This window comes from Bison bison, unplaced genomic scaffold (genome assembly GCF_000754665.1).
Source record: "Bison bison bison isolate TAMUID 2011002044 unplaced genomic scaffold, Bison_UMD1.0 scf7180017864160, whole genome shotgun sequence".
NCBI lineage: Eukaryota > Metazoa > Chordata > Mammalia > Artiodactyla > Bovidae > Bison > Bison bison.
In genome coordinates this window covers 5,876,805-5,886,837 of record NW_011494732.1, presented here as the reverse complement: position 1 = coordinate 5,886,837, position 10,033 = coordinate 5,876,805, and the positions used below count along the sequence as shown (strand labels likewise).

At 53.5% G+C, this 10,033-nt stretch overlaps 1 protein-coding gene across 1 annotated transcript in view; it reads left to right on the top strand.

The window, feature by feature from the left end:
• Positions 1-10,033, top strand: part of HIP1R (huntingtin interacting protein 1 related) — a 28,206-nt gene that overhangs the window by 715 nt on the left and 17,458 nt on the right. The gene's annotated exons all lie outside the window — the stretch shown is intronic.

Here is a 10,033-nt window from a genome sequence, read left to right as displayed (position 1 = left end):
GTTTCCAAGGGACCGAGAGGCGGCTGGACACCTCAGATGGCCAGGGCACCAAAGTGTCCAGGGACTGAGGCGGGTGGGGATCGAGGTGGCCGGGAGCCCAGGTGGCGGAAGGGGATCCAGCTGAAGGGGGCCGAGACGCCGCGGTGGGCCAGGTGGGTCAAGGTACGTCCTGGGCCCGGGTGCGTCCAGCCCGGGTTGGCCCGAGTGGATTTCTCCACCCTGAGCGCCTCCCCTCCCGGGCTCCGGCCACCTTTTTCCACGCCTTAAAAGAATGCCCCCTCTTCAGAGAAGCAGTGCATTTCCTTCAAGGAAACTCAGTGCTTCCTTTCCTCCTGAGTTGTTTTCCAGGGCCGCACAATATCTTATTATCTGCTTGGTGAAAAGTTTCACGTATGTAGCCAGACTTGTTTGCCCGAGCCATTGGCCCACATATAAACAGGTTCACACCCCCTTATTAAATGCCGGCGCCTGACAGAAACTTCCTAGGGTTCCCTTCCTGCACTTCCCACGCTCAGGCATCTCTTCCTGAGGGTGGCCTATCCCGGGAAGGTTATTTTAACAATCAAACAATGACAGGGGGTGTGTATTTGTCCGTGTGTTCCTGCTGAGACCACACTGATGAGGGCTGAGACCACACAGATGAGGGCGTTGCTGTTTCTGGTTTTCTGTTCCTTTTTATTGTACAAACACTGAGGTGGTGTTCTGCCTGGGTGGGGGTGGGGGGAGCTTACTTGTTTATTTGCCAAAGTAAGTCAACCAGGACTGACACAACAGAAAGTTTTTCTTTAGAAATAAGCCGTGGACTTCCCTGGCGGTCCAGTGGTTAAGACTGTGCCCTGCATGCCGGGGGCAGGGGTTCCATCCCTAGCTGGAGGACTAAGATCCTCCAAGGGTAGGCCAGAAAAAGAAAGGAGCTAGAAGGACCGAACTTACCCCTGTCTGAAGCCAGGCGGTGACATTTGTGTCTGCCATTATTAGCAAGGTTCTCCCTGTAGGAGCAACAACTTCTGAGGTGTCTTTCAAATCAAGTTAGTACATGCAGCCTACAACAACTTTCGCTTTGAAGTAAGACAAAATGCAGAGGAAACAGCTAACCTTTGTGCTTGAGATTAACAAGGAAAATGATAATAAAACCTTGGCTCTAGGAAAGCCTAGCCACAAATTATTAATTTATCCTTGTGATCATCACCATCCGGCCCCTGGTATATTTTCAGCCCAGATAGCCCATCATAAAAACAAATGTGGCATTTAATTTAAAGTCATTAATGCATAATTAACTGTGCCAGGAACTTGCAGAAGGATGGGGAGAAAAATTTAATTGGCAGAGAAAATCTGGATGTTGTCAGATGTTATTCAGTCTCTGATTTTTAGTTTCTTTCATGCTTTTGAGAAGGTATAGAGAGGCCGGATTGCTACATAGAAGAGACGAAATTAAAGGGCTGAGTTCATTGATCTTACTCTTAAATTATGATAAATCAAGGGCAAGCTTCCCGAATGTCAAAGAGAGTTCCCGATACAGCACCGCATATTTTGATGGTTGGTTTGGTAAACAAGAGGGTGTTTTGTTCTTGCTGCTTGGTTTTTTCTCAGAGGCCGAGAGGGTTACTTACAATGAATAATTCTTTCTAATAGGTGAATCTCATAGGCTTTACCCATTCCGGGGCTCTTTTTTTTTTTTTTTTTTCTGGAAAGATGGAGTTCAGGTTCAGTGTCTCGATTTGTCTTCAGAATGACTTATTGAGAGATGCAGGAATAAGGTTTTGTGCATGGTTAATATTTAATTAGCTCGCTCCCAGAAATATCTAGTGAGCTGCCAGCCAGGCCCCATTGGAGGAAAGGACGTGGAGAGCCGAAGCTGCTGCGTACAGGTCTCCTTCTGAACAGAAAATAGTGCATCCAGCCCTTGGACACTCCTCGCCTTGGGAGTGCACTGTCCGGGTCTCCTCGTTGACCACAGCACCCTGTATATCAGAGGGGCACTTTGGCTTCCTTAGAACACGTGTCCCCATCGTCCTGCCAGCCTTGCTGTTCCTCCTGGGCTTATGGGTCAAGAAGAGGAAAAATGCGACTGACCACACCCTGTTTTGCAAAAGGGTTTCTAACCCTGCCCGGGTCAGGAAAGTGGAGGGAGGGCAGTCTTGCATCCTTCACATTGCAGGTACTGGTGGTGGTTACGTGATGTCAGTGCGTGAGTGCCTGTATATTAATCCCCAGGGCGCCGTGCAGAAAGCTGGTCTATTCTTCCCCAAGACTTTATGGTCCCTTTGGTGATAAAGCCCCTTTTTAAAATGGAAGTGACAAAACTGTAATGGCGTTTTGTTATTGTAGTATTCTGAATACAGAATATTGTGGAATACAGCATACCCATGTTCTGAACATGAAAATCACCTGTCTTGTTTCGAGGGTGGTGCGATATCACCGAAAGTCAGTGCACCTGTGTCCCTGGGCAAGGTGCTTAACTCCTGTTTCCTGTAAAAATAGAGATAATTCCATCTACTTCCTTGGGCTGTTTTAAGGTCTAGAAACGATGGGGTGGGCTAAAGAGGCCCCCCGCCCCACACCAAAGATGTCCATGTCCTAATTCCTGGAACCCGTGAATATCTTAGCAGTCCTGGGTAAGAAAAATGCTAATCAGGGGACCTTAAAAATAGGGGGCGTGGCCTGGGTTAGCCAGGTGGTCCCAGGGTAATTACAGTACCTTTAAATGTGGAAGAGGTCACGCGGAGGTCAGGGTGATGTGCGGTGAGGGGGACGCCATGGGACATTGCTGGCTTTAAAGCTGAAGGAATGTGAGTGTCCTCTAGAGGCTGAAGAAGGCCAAGAAATGGATTTTTTCACAGAACTTCTAGAAAAAACGCAGCCCTGCAGGCGCCTTGATTTCAGCCCCTAAGATCCATTTTGGACTTCTGACCTCCAGAACTCTAAGATGATACGTTTGTGTTGTTTTAAACCACTGAGCCCACTGTGGTCATTTGTTAACAGGAGGAATATTCAGCGAATACCATCAGAACGCGAAACATGTAGTATGGAGCTCTGCAAGTGGTCAGCGATAGCCTTCTTTCTCCCTGCCCCCACCTCCCCGAAAAGCTTTAAATTTGAGAACTATTTCAGACCTTCCACTAGCGAGGAGACCCATCTTTGAGGCCTAGCATGGGTGACGGCTCAGCAGATGGAGTCCTAGAAATGCTAAACCCCAAGCTTGTTCTCTTCCTGGTCTATGAGCACATTGGCTGTCTGGGCCTCTGTTTCCCGTGCAGGAAATGGAATCAGAGCCCCAAAGCTTCTTTAAGATCAGGACGAGAGAGGGGCCCCACTGCTCAGTGAGCCGTGCCGGCGGGGGAAGAAGAGTATCACGCCTGGGTGGGAGGGTCAGGAGTTAGGGGCTTTCTGGGAGGGGTGGGAGCTGTGGAGGGGGAGCAGCAGGCGGTAAACTGTTCATAAGTTCAATTTTTCAGGTCAGTGACATACTGCCTCTGTGGAAATGAAATCTTACAAAGATGAACATTTATTGACACTTAGGCTTCTCACCCTGGCTAGTCCAATAGAGACAGAACAGGAGCCACCTGTATCACTTTTAGATTACTTAGCCACCCTAAAGACATAAGCAGGTGAGATTCATTTTCATCGTATATTTTATTTAGCCCAGTGGATCCAAACTACGGGGCTTCCCCAGTGGCTCAGCGGTAAAGAATCTGCCTGTAGTGCAGGGGACAAGGGATTGATCCCTGGGTCGGGAAGATCCCCTGGAGAAGGGAATGAGAGCCCACTCCAGAACTCGTGCCTGGATAATCCCATGGACAGAGAAGACTGGCGGGCTGCAGTCCATGGGGCCACAAAGAGTTGGACACGCCTGAGCACGCACATCCAAAATATAACGATCCCAGCACGTAATCACTGTGGAAATTATGAATGAGGTATTTTACATTCTTTTCCTCCTCCTGAGTCTTCAGACTCGTTTTGTGTTTGATTCAGCACATCTCAATTTGGGCTCACATTTCAGGTGCTCAGTAACTTGGCCGGCAGCTACTGGATTGGTTGACCGGGTGTAAGAATCACCTGGGGGCGTTTTTATACTTGTCAGTGTCTAAATCCTGGTGACTGGGAGTGATTTGACTTGGATTGGAGTCCTGCGCACATGGTCTATTAAAGTTCCCTAGCCAGGAATTCTGTAGAACCTCAGTATCAAAGGCAAGCCCCAGCACACGGACAGGTGTTTGGGCACTTCACTTGAATTTCTGGTTTGAAGGCCGTTCGTTCCCAAATTGGCAGTAGGCTTTTGGACTTCCGGTTTCCTCTGTCCTGACTTGCCCACCCTTGAGTGTCATCACCCGTCTCCGCCGGGCAGGCAGACTTACACACTCTCCCTTTTAAAAAACATTTTCGAGTTGATTTGCAATGTCTGATTTCTGTTTTACAGCAAAGTGACTCAGTTATACACATATATATATATAGTCTTTTCGTATTCTTCTCCACTATGGTTTATCGCGGGAATACAGTTCCCTGCGCTATACGGAAGGGCCTTGTTGCTTATCCATCCGGCGTGTAATAGTTTGCATCTGCTAACCCCAGACTCCGAGTCCTTCCATCCCCTGGTCACCCACCCCCTTGGCAATCACACGTCTGTTCTCTATGTTGTAAGTCTGTTTTTGTTGTGTCGATGCATTCACTTGTGTCATATTTTAGATGCCATGTAGAAGTGACATCACAGGGCCTCACTCTTTGGCTCATTTCACGTAGTATGATCATTTCTTCACTTGTGTCATATTTTAGATGCCATGTAGAAGTGACATCACAGGGCCTCACTCTTTGGCTCATTTCACGTAGTATATGATCATCTCTAGGTCCCTCCGTGTTGCTGCAAATGGCGTGACTTACTCTCTTAGTGGCTGCGTTGTATTCCATTGTGTATATGTACCGCATCTTTATCCATCCACCTGTTGACGGATAGGTTGTTGCCATGCCTTGGCTGTTGTAAATAATTATACATGCTCCCTTTCCGTCTTCCGTATTCCTTATAGATACCGTGGTATTACAACACTGTAAGTCACCAACCCCTTTCTGGGCCTCATTTAAATGTTTATTTTTAAAAAGTTCCCCTACCTCCGAGTCTAGAAGGAAACCTCAACCATATGGTGGAAGTCAGAAAGCCCCCAGTTCCACCCACGTCTGTCGGCTCCCGGAAGGCTGGGGCAAAGGAAGGGGCCTGGCACCCAGTGTAGGCTGATTGAAAGGCTAAAGAGAGGTGAGCCCGAGGTTTTCTGAAAAGGAAGGGAGAAGCAACCCGGCTCACAACCCCCTGGGATGCTGCCCGCAAAGCCACACCTGAGCTGCCCTAGCAGCAGTGGTCTTCCTCTCCGGTCCCCAGGGGTGGGTGGGGGGTGGTGAGCCGCGCCCTTCCTTCCAATGGCGCTGCTGTTTCACGGCCCGAGACACCCTCCACCTGGTCCTGCCCCATCAGACCGCTTGGTGATGCTCAGGACAGCTGCTGACTTCCGGGTTCCTGCGTTTTTTTCCCCCCAGAATCCCCCTGGGCTCCCCATGTGTCTAGTGACCTCTTGGTCCAGGCTGGGTTGAGGCTGTGGCTGCTCATCCTTCCCCACCCTCTTCCCACCTTTGCCGTGCGTTTGTCCCATGCGTTCATGAGGGACCACTGACTGTGTCTGTTGGCTTGGTTCCGGTGCCCTGGGATGTGTCTCTTCCGAGGGTGTTCACTTTGGTGAAGGAGATGGGAGATGGGCAGGGGGGCTGTGACAGAGCTATCTGAGAGTGGGGCTCTGTGCCTCACACCCCATCTGCAAAATGGAGCTAATCCTAGCGCCCAAGTCATGGAATAGGTGTGAGGCTTTGTGGGACGTCCCAGCGCCTGGTGCAGAGCCGGTGCTCGACCGAGCAGCTGTTGGCCATTAGGCTGTGCATGGGAACACAGGCTGGACCAAAGAAATAGAAGTAGCGCCCTCCTGGCTTCTGTCCCTGTGTCCCCAGGTGAGCCTCTGTAAGTGGGGAGCTGGGGCGGTCAGGGAGGGCTGCCACGGAAGGTAGGGAGCCACCCATTCCTGGCAGGGTGATCCTGCGGTGCCACCTTCTCAGGTATGGCAGGCCCTGTTCCTGGGTGACGCTGTGCCCTGGAAGATGCCCCAGGGGGACCCCCCAGAGAGGTCCGGGGAGGCCAGCTGGGACTTCTTGGCAGAAAGGCCTGCCCTCCTGACCTTGCCCCCAGGTCAGCGTCCCGTTTGTGAATGAAACCCGCCTGGGCACTGAGTCCAGCTGCGCGAGGTGGAAACTCTTTGGAATCGAGTCTAGGCCTGCTTGGCTGGGGTGGTGGGAGGGGAGGGGCAGGGAAACCCAGCCAGCTAACCTGAGCTGGGTCCCAGAGAGCGTTTGCCAGGAGCGCCTCTGCCAGCCAGGCCGACAGCAGTACCCTTCCCCCGCTCCACCTGGCTCCAGGGTGGACTCAGATATCACCTTGTTTGCAAAGCCTTCCTGTGCTGCCCTAGTTTTCGCGATGCTATCCCCACTTGCTTCCCCGTCTCCCGAAACCCTGCAGCCAAACCAGCAGGAGTGGGCGGACCTGAGGCTGGGCATGTGTTTGGATCCAGAGTCACTCGAGGAGGAGAGATCGCATAGCCTCCCTCCCAGCCCCTAAGCACCATCCCCTGAACCCCAGGGTCCTCAGGCAGGACACCCTTGACTCCTCCTGTGTCCTGGCACCCAGGAGTGCCTGGCTCAGGACCCAATTGGCAAGTGTGCGCCGAATGAATGGGTGCCCTGGGACCCGTGGGTCTCCCTTCTTTGATGCTGCTGCTGCTCGGTGAAGCCTAAAAGGCCCTGGCACCCACTGCGGGGAGAGACTGAGCCCTTGGAGAAAAGTTTAGTAGAGGCGGGGTTGTTTTTCCTCCTGCTGAAACAAACACAATCTCAAGTTGCAATAGGTTCTCCCGCCAGAGAGTGACTCAGCCCCCTAGCTTGTGGGCCAGACAGGTCTGGGGAGTGATGTCAGCAGGGCCCAGGAAGGAACCTGCCCCGGGTCTGGCTCCCTGTCCGTCCCGGAGGCGGGACTCAGACCACATCCTCCTGTACCACTTCCTCCTCATGTGTCACCTGCAGAGCCCGGGGGTGGTGTGGGGGGGCGGGGAAGTGGCAGTGCCCACCCCCGCTGAGCCTCATCCGGGGGAATGGGAGGAGCCCGCCTGGGGCTCATGCCCTCCCCTCCCCTATCCAGTTTCATAAGGTCAAATGATTGAGGGGCTCAGACCAAGCGGAGACTGGGGGGTGGGAATGGAGGGAAAAGACGGTTGAATGGGCAGGACGGTGTTGCTCTACAGACTTCCCATCTGCTGAAATGACCAAGCTGCCGACCTCTGACCCCGAGTTCCCACCGCTTTGCCTGTGACAACATCCAGCCGCCTCTCCGGCTACAGAAACCCTGTGTTTGCTTCATCAGTGGCCATCGAGGTGGCAAAAGCATTTGAATGCGGTCTCTCTTTGCTCTTTGGAAACACTAAAGCAGGATAACCCACCTCTCTGCCAGCCCCCGTGCCCCGGCTCTTTGAAGGACTTTTTTTTTTTTTTTTGGTCCCTGCCAAGTGCCACCATGAAGTGTCAAGATAACAGGACAAGGAAGATTAAGTCTGATTCATTTCAGGGTTGGTTTTAAAAATAGAAATGGTTTTATAGTTGCCTTTGGTATTTAGTGGTTAAATCATTAGCTGGAGAAAGAGACGCACACTACCCTGAATTTAACCAGCATTTAATTTTGAAAGAGCTTTTGTTCATTCAAGTTTTCACCCTTTCACTCATCCAATAAAGATTTACTGACCACGGGTTTGAGGACTAGAGGTACAGCAGGGAGCAAGACCAGCCAGGTTCCTCATGCCAAGTTCAAGTTCAGGGCTGGGAGGTAGAATAAATGGTAAACACATGGTTTCAGAGAATAAATACCCTGGGTGAAAGTGACCGAGAGAGTGCTCTCTGTGTGGAGGAGGGGGCTGCTCTAGAGGGGGCTTGGAGGAAAATTCCTGGGAGGGGCATCTTAGAGCAGAGCAGGGTGACCCCAGAAGCACCGCTGGGCCTGGGGGTGGAATCAGACTTGCCCTGTTTGAGGACCAGAAGGAAGGCAGTGTGGCTAGAACAGAGCAAGATGTCGCACCCCTCCCACGAAGATGTCCTTCATTTTCGTATGTGTTTGTGTCCTCCAAGACCCAAGGGTTTTTTATTCCTGCTTCCCAGACGGGAAAGAGGAGGTCTCTAAAGTGGAGGTTCCCCAGTGAGTCGGGGTGTGCAGGCCTGGGGTCTCCGGGCCAGGGTGCCGTGGGTGGAGCCGGGCGAGCTGGCCTATATTTGTCCCCATGCACGTGGGCTAATGGGGAAAGGGTCTCCCCGAGTCTGCATTCCTCTGCTGTGCAGAGCCCCCCATAGCCTGGCTCGGAGGTCAGACCTCACAAAGAACAGTCAGGGCTGCAGCCTCTGCAGTCACTGGGCTCTGACCCCTCGCTGGGGTTTCCAGAACAGTGGCTCTGTGAGCAGTTGCATACTCGGTGACCGTGCTCCCCTGAGGTGCTCCCTGGGCCCCCTCTGCCTGGTGTGCAGTCCCGTGGCGATGGGGCAGGTGGAAGGTCTTGAGTTCTGTCTCGAGTCCACAGCAGGTGCCCAGGTGGCAAGCCTCGGGGAATATCACCTGTGGGGTCTACTCCCCACCCCCCGCCCCGCCTCACCGGGTGCCCTCCTGACTGCACAGAGGTGCTCCCTCTGTGTTCCTGGGGGTCACCCATCCGGGGCCAAGTGCCCCTGGAGGCTCTGTCCACCCTGGTCCTGGGATTGTCGGCCCGGGCTTGACTCCCAGGCCTCTGCTGGCACCAGACGGGGTTTTATTTGACAAACAAGAACGAGACTGTTCCTGGAAGCAGGGCAGGTGTGTTCTGGGGTCCCACAGACCCAGTGGAGCCCACATAAGAGGCCTTCCTAGAGGTCCCCAGCTCGGTGGCCAGACAGGAGCCGCCCCAGGAAGAGCCAGAGGGAGCCAAAATGAAGTCAGGCAACCTTCCTTGCCCGCAGGAATGGGGAGCCTTGGGAGACCGCCCCCAGCTCCTTGCCACCGCCCAGTTGCTGTTATTCCCTGTGGTTTGCACAAATCCCGGATCCGGAATCCGCATCATGACTTGGGGTCAGGCCAGGTCCTCCCTGGGCGACAGCAGGTCTGGGGAGCCAGGTCCCCGCAGTGGGACAGAGGGGCCAGAAGGACGTGCGGGCCCCCAGCCCCCCAGCCCCTCCTGCTGTGAGACCCAGGACTGGCGGTGTCTAAGGGGACTGTCTGCAGAGCCAGCAGCCTGAGTCCCAGTGCTACCCGGCCACCCTGGGGACTGCTCGCCCTGGGTTAGCGGGGAGGGTCACGGGAGGCTTGTCTGGGGGGACAGCGCCTGGAGTAGTGCCCAGTGGGGTGTGGGTGCTGGGGCTGTGTTTCCTCATTATGACCTTGAGCAAGTGACTTAACCTTCTCGGGCTCTGATTTCTTCATCCACCTGCTTCCAGGGTTACTCAGGAGACTAAATGAGATAATGCTGGTAAGGCGTTCGGCACGGTGCCTGGCACATGGCTGAACTTGATAAAAATAATTTTATTAGTCATTTATTGAGGCCAGCTCGCTGGCCCTTCAGCATGAAGTATGCCTCCTGCCAGCTTCCCTGGGGCCAGTGATTCCGAGTGCGTCTCCAGAGCCTGCTGGAGGCCTCCCAGCCCTCAGCCTGGTCCCCCCTGTCTGGAGGGGCAGGCCCCTTGCCACGAGGAGGTCTGTGGGCCTAGGCTTGGAGTTCTCCAGCAGAGAAGGAGCAGCCGTGGTCTGAATGCTCGGGACGTGGTGTAGTCACCCAGCCTCAGGGTCCAAGAAGTGCACCTCTTCCTGCCCTCCCCTGTCTCTGCAGAACCCCCTCAGCTTCTTCCCCCGGAGTCCCCCTACCATCACCTGGCATATCTGGGGGTCTCACAGACCCACCGTTCCTGCTCTTGTCTTGCTCTCCCACCCTGGTTCACAAGTGGGCAC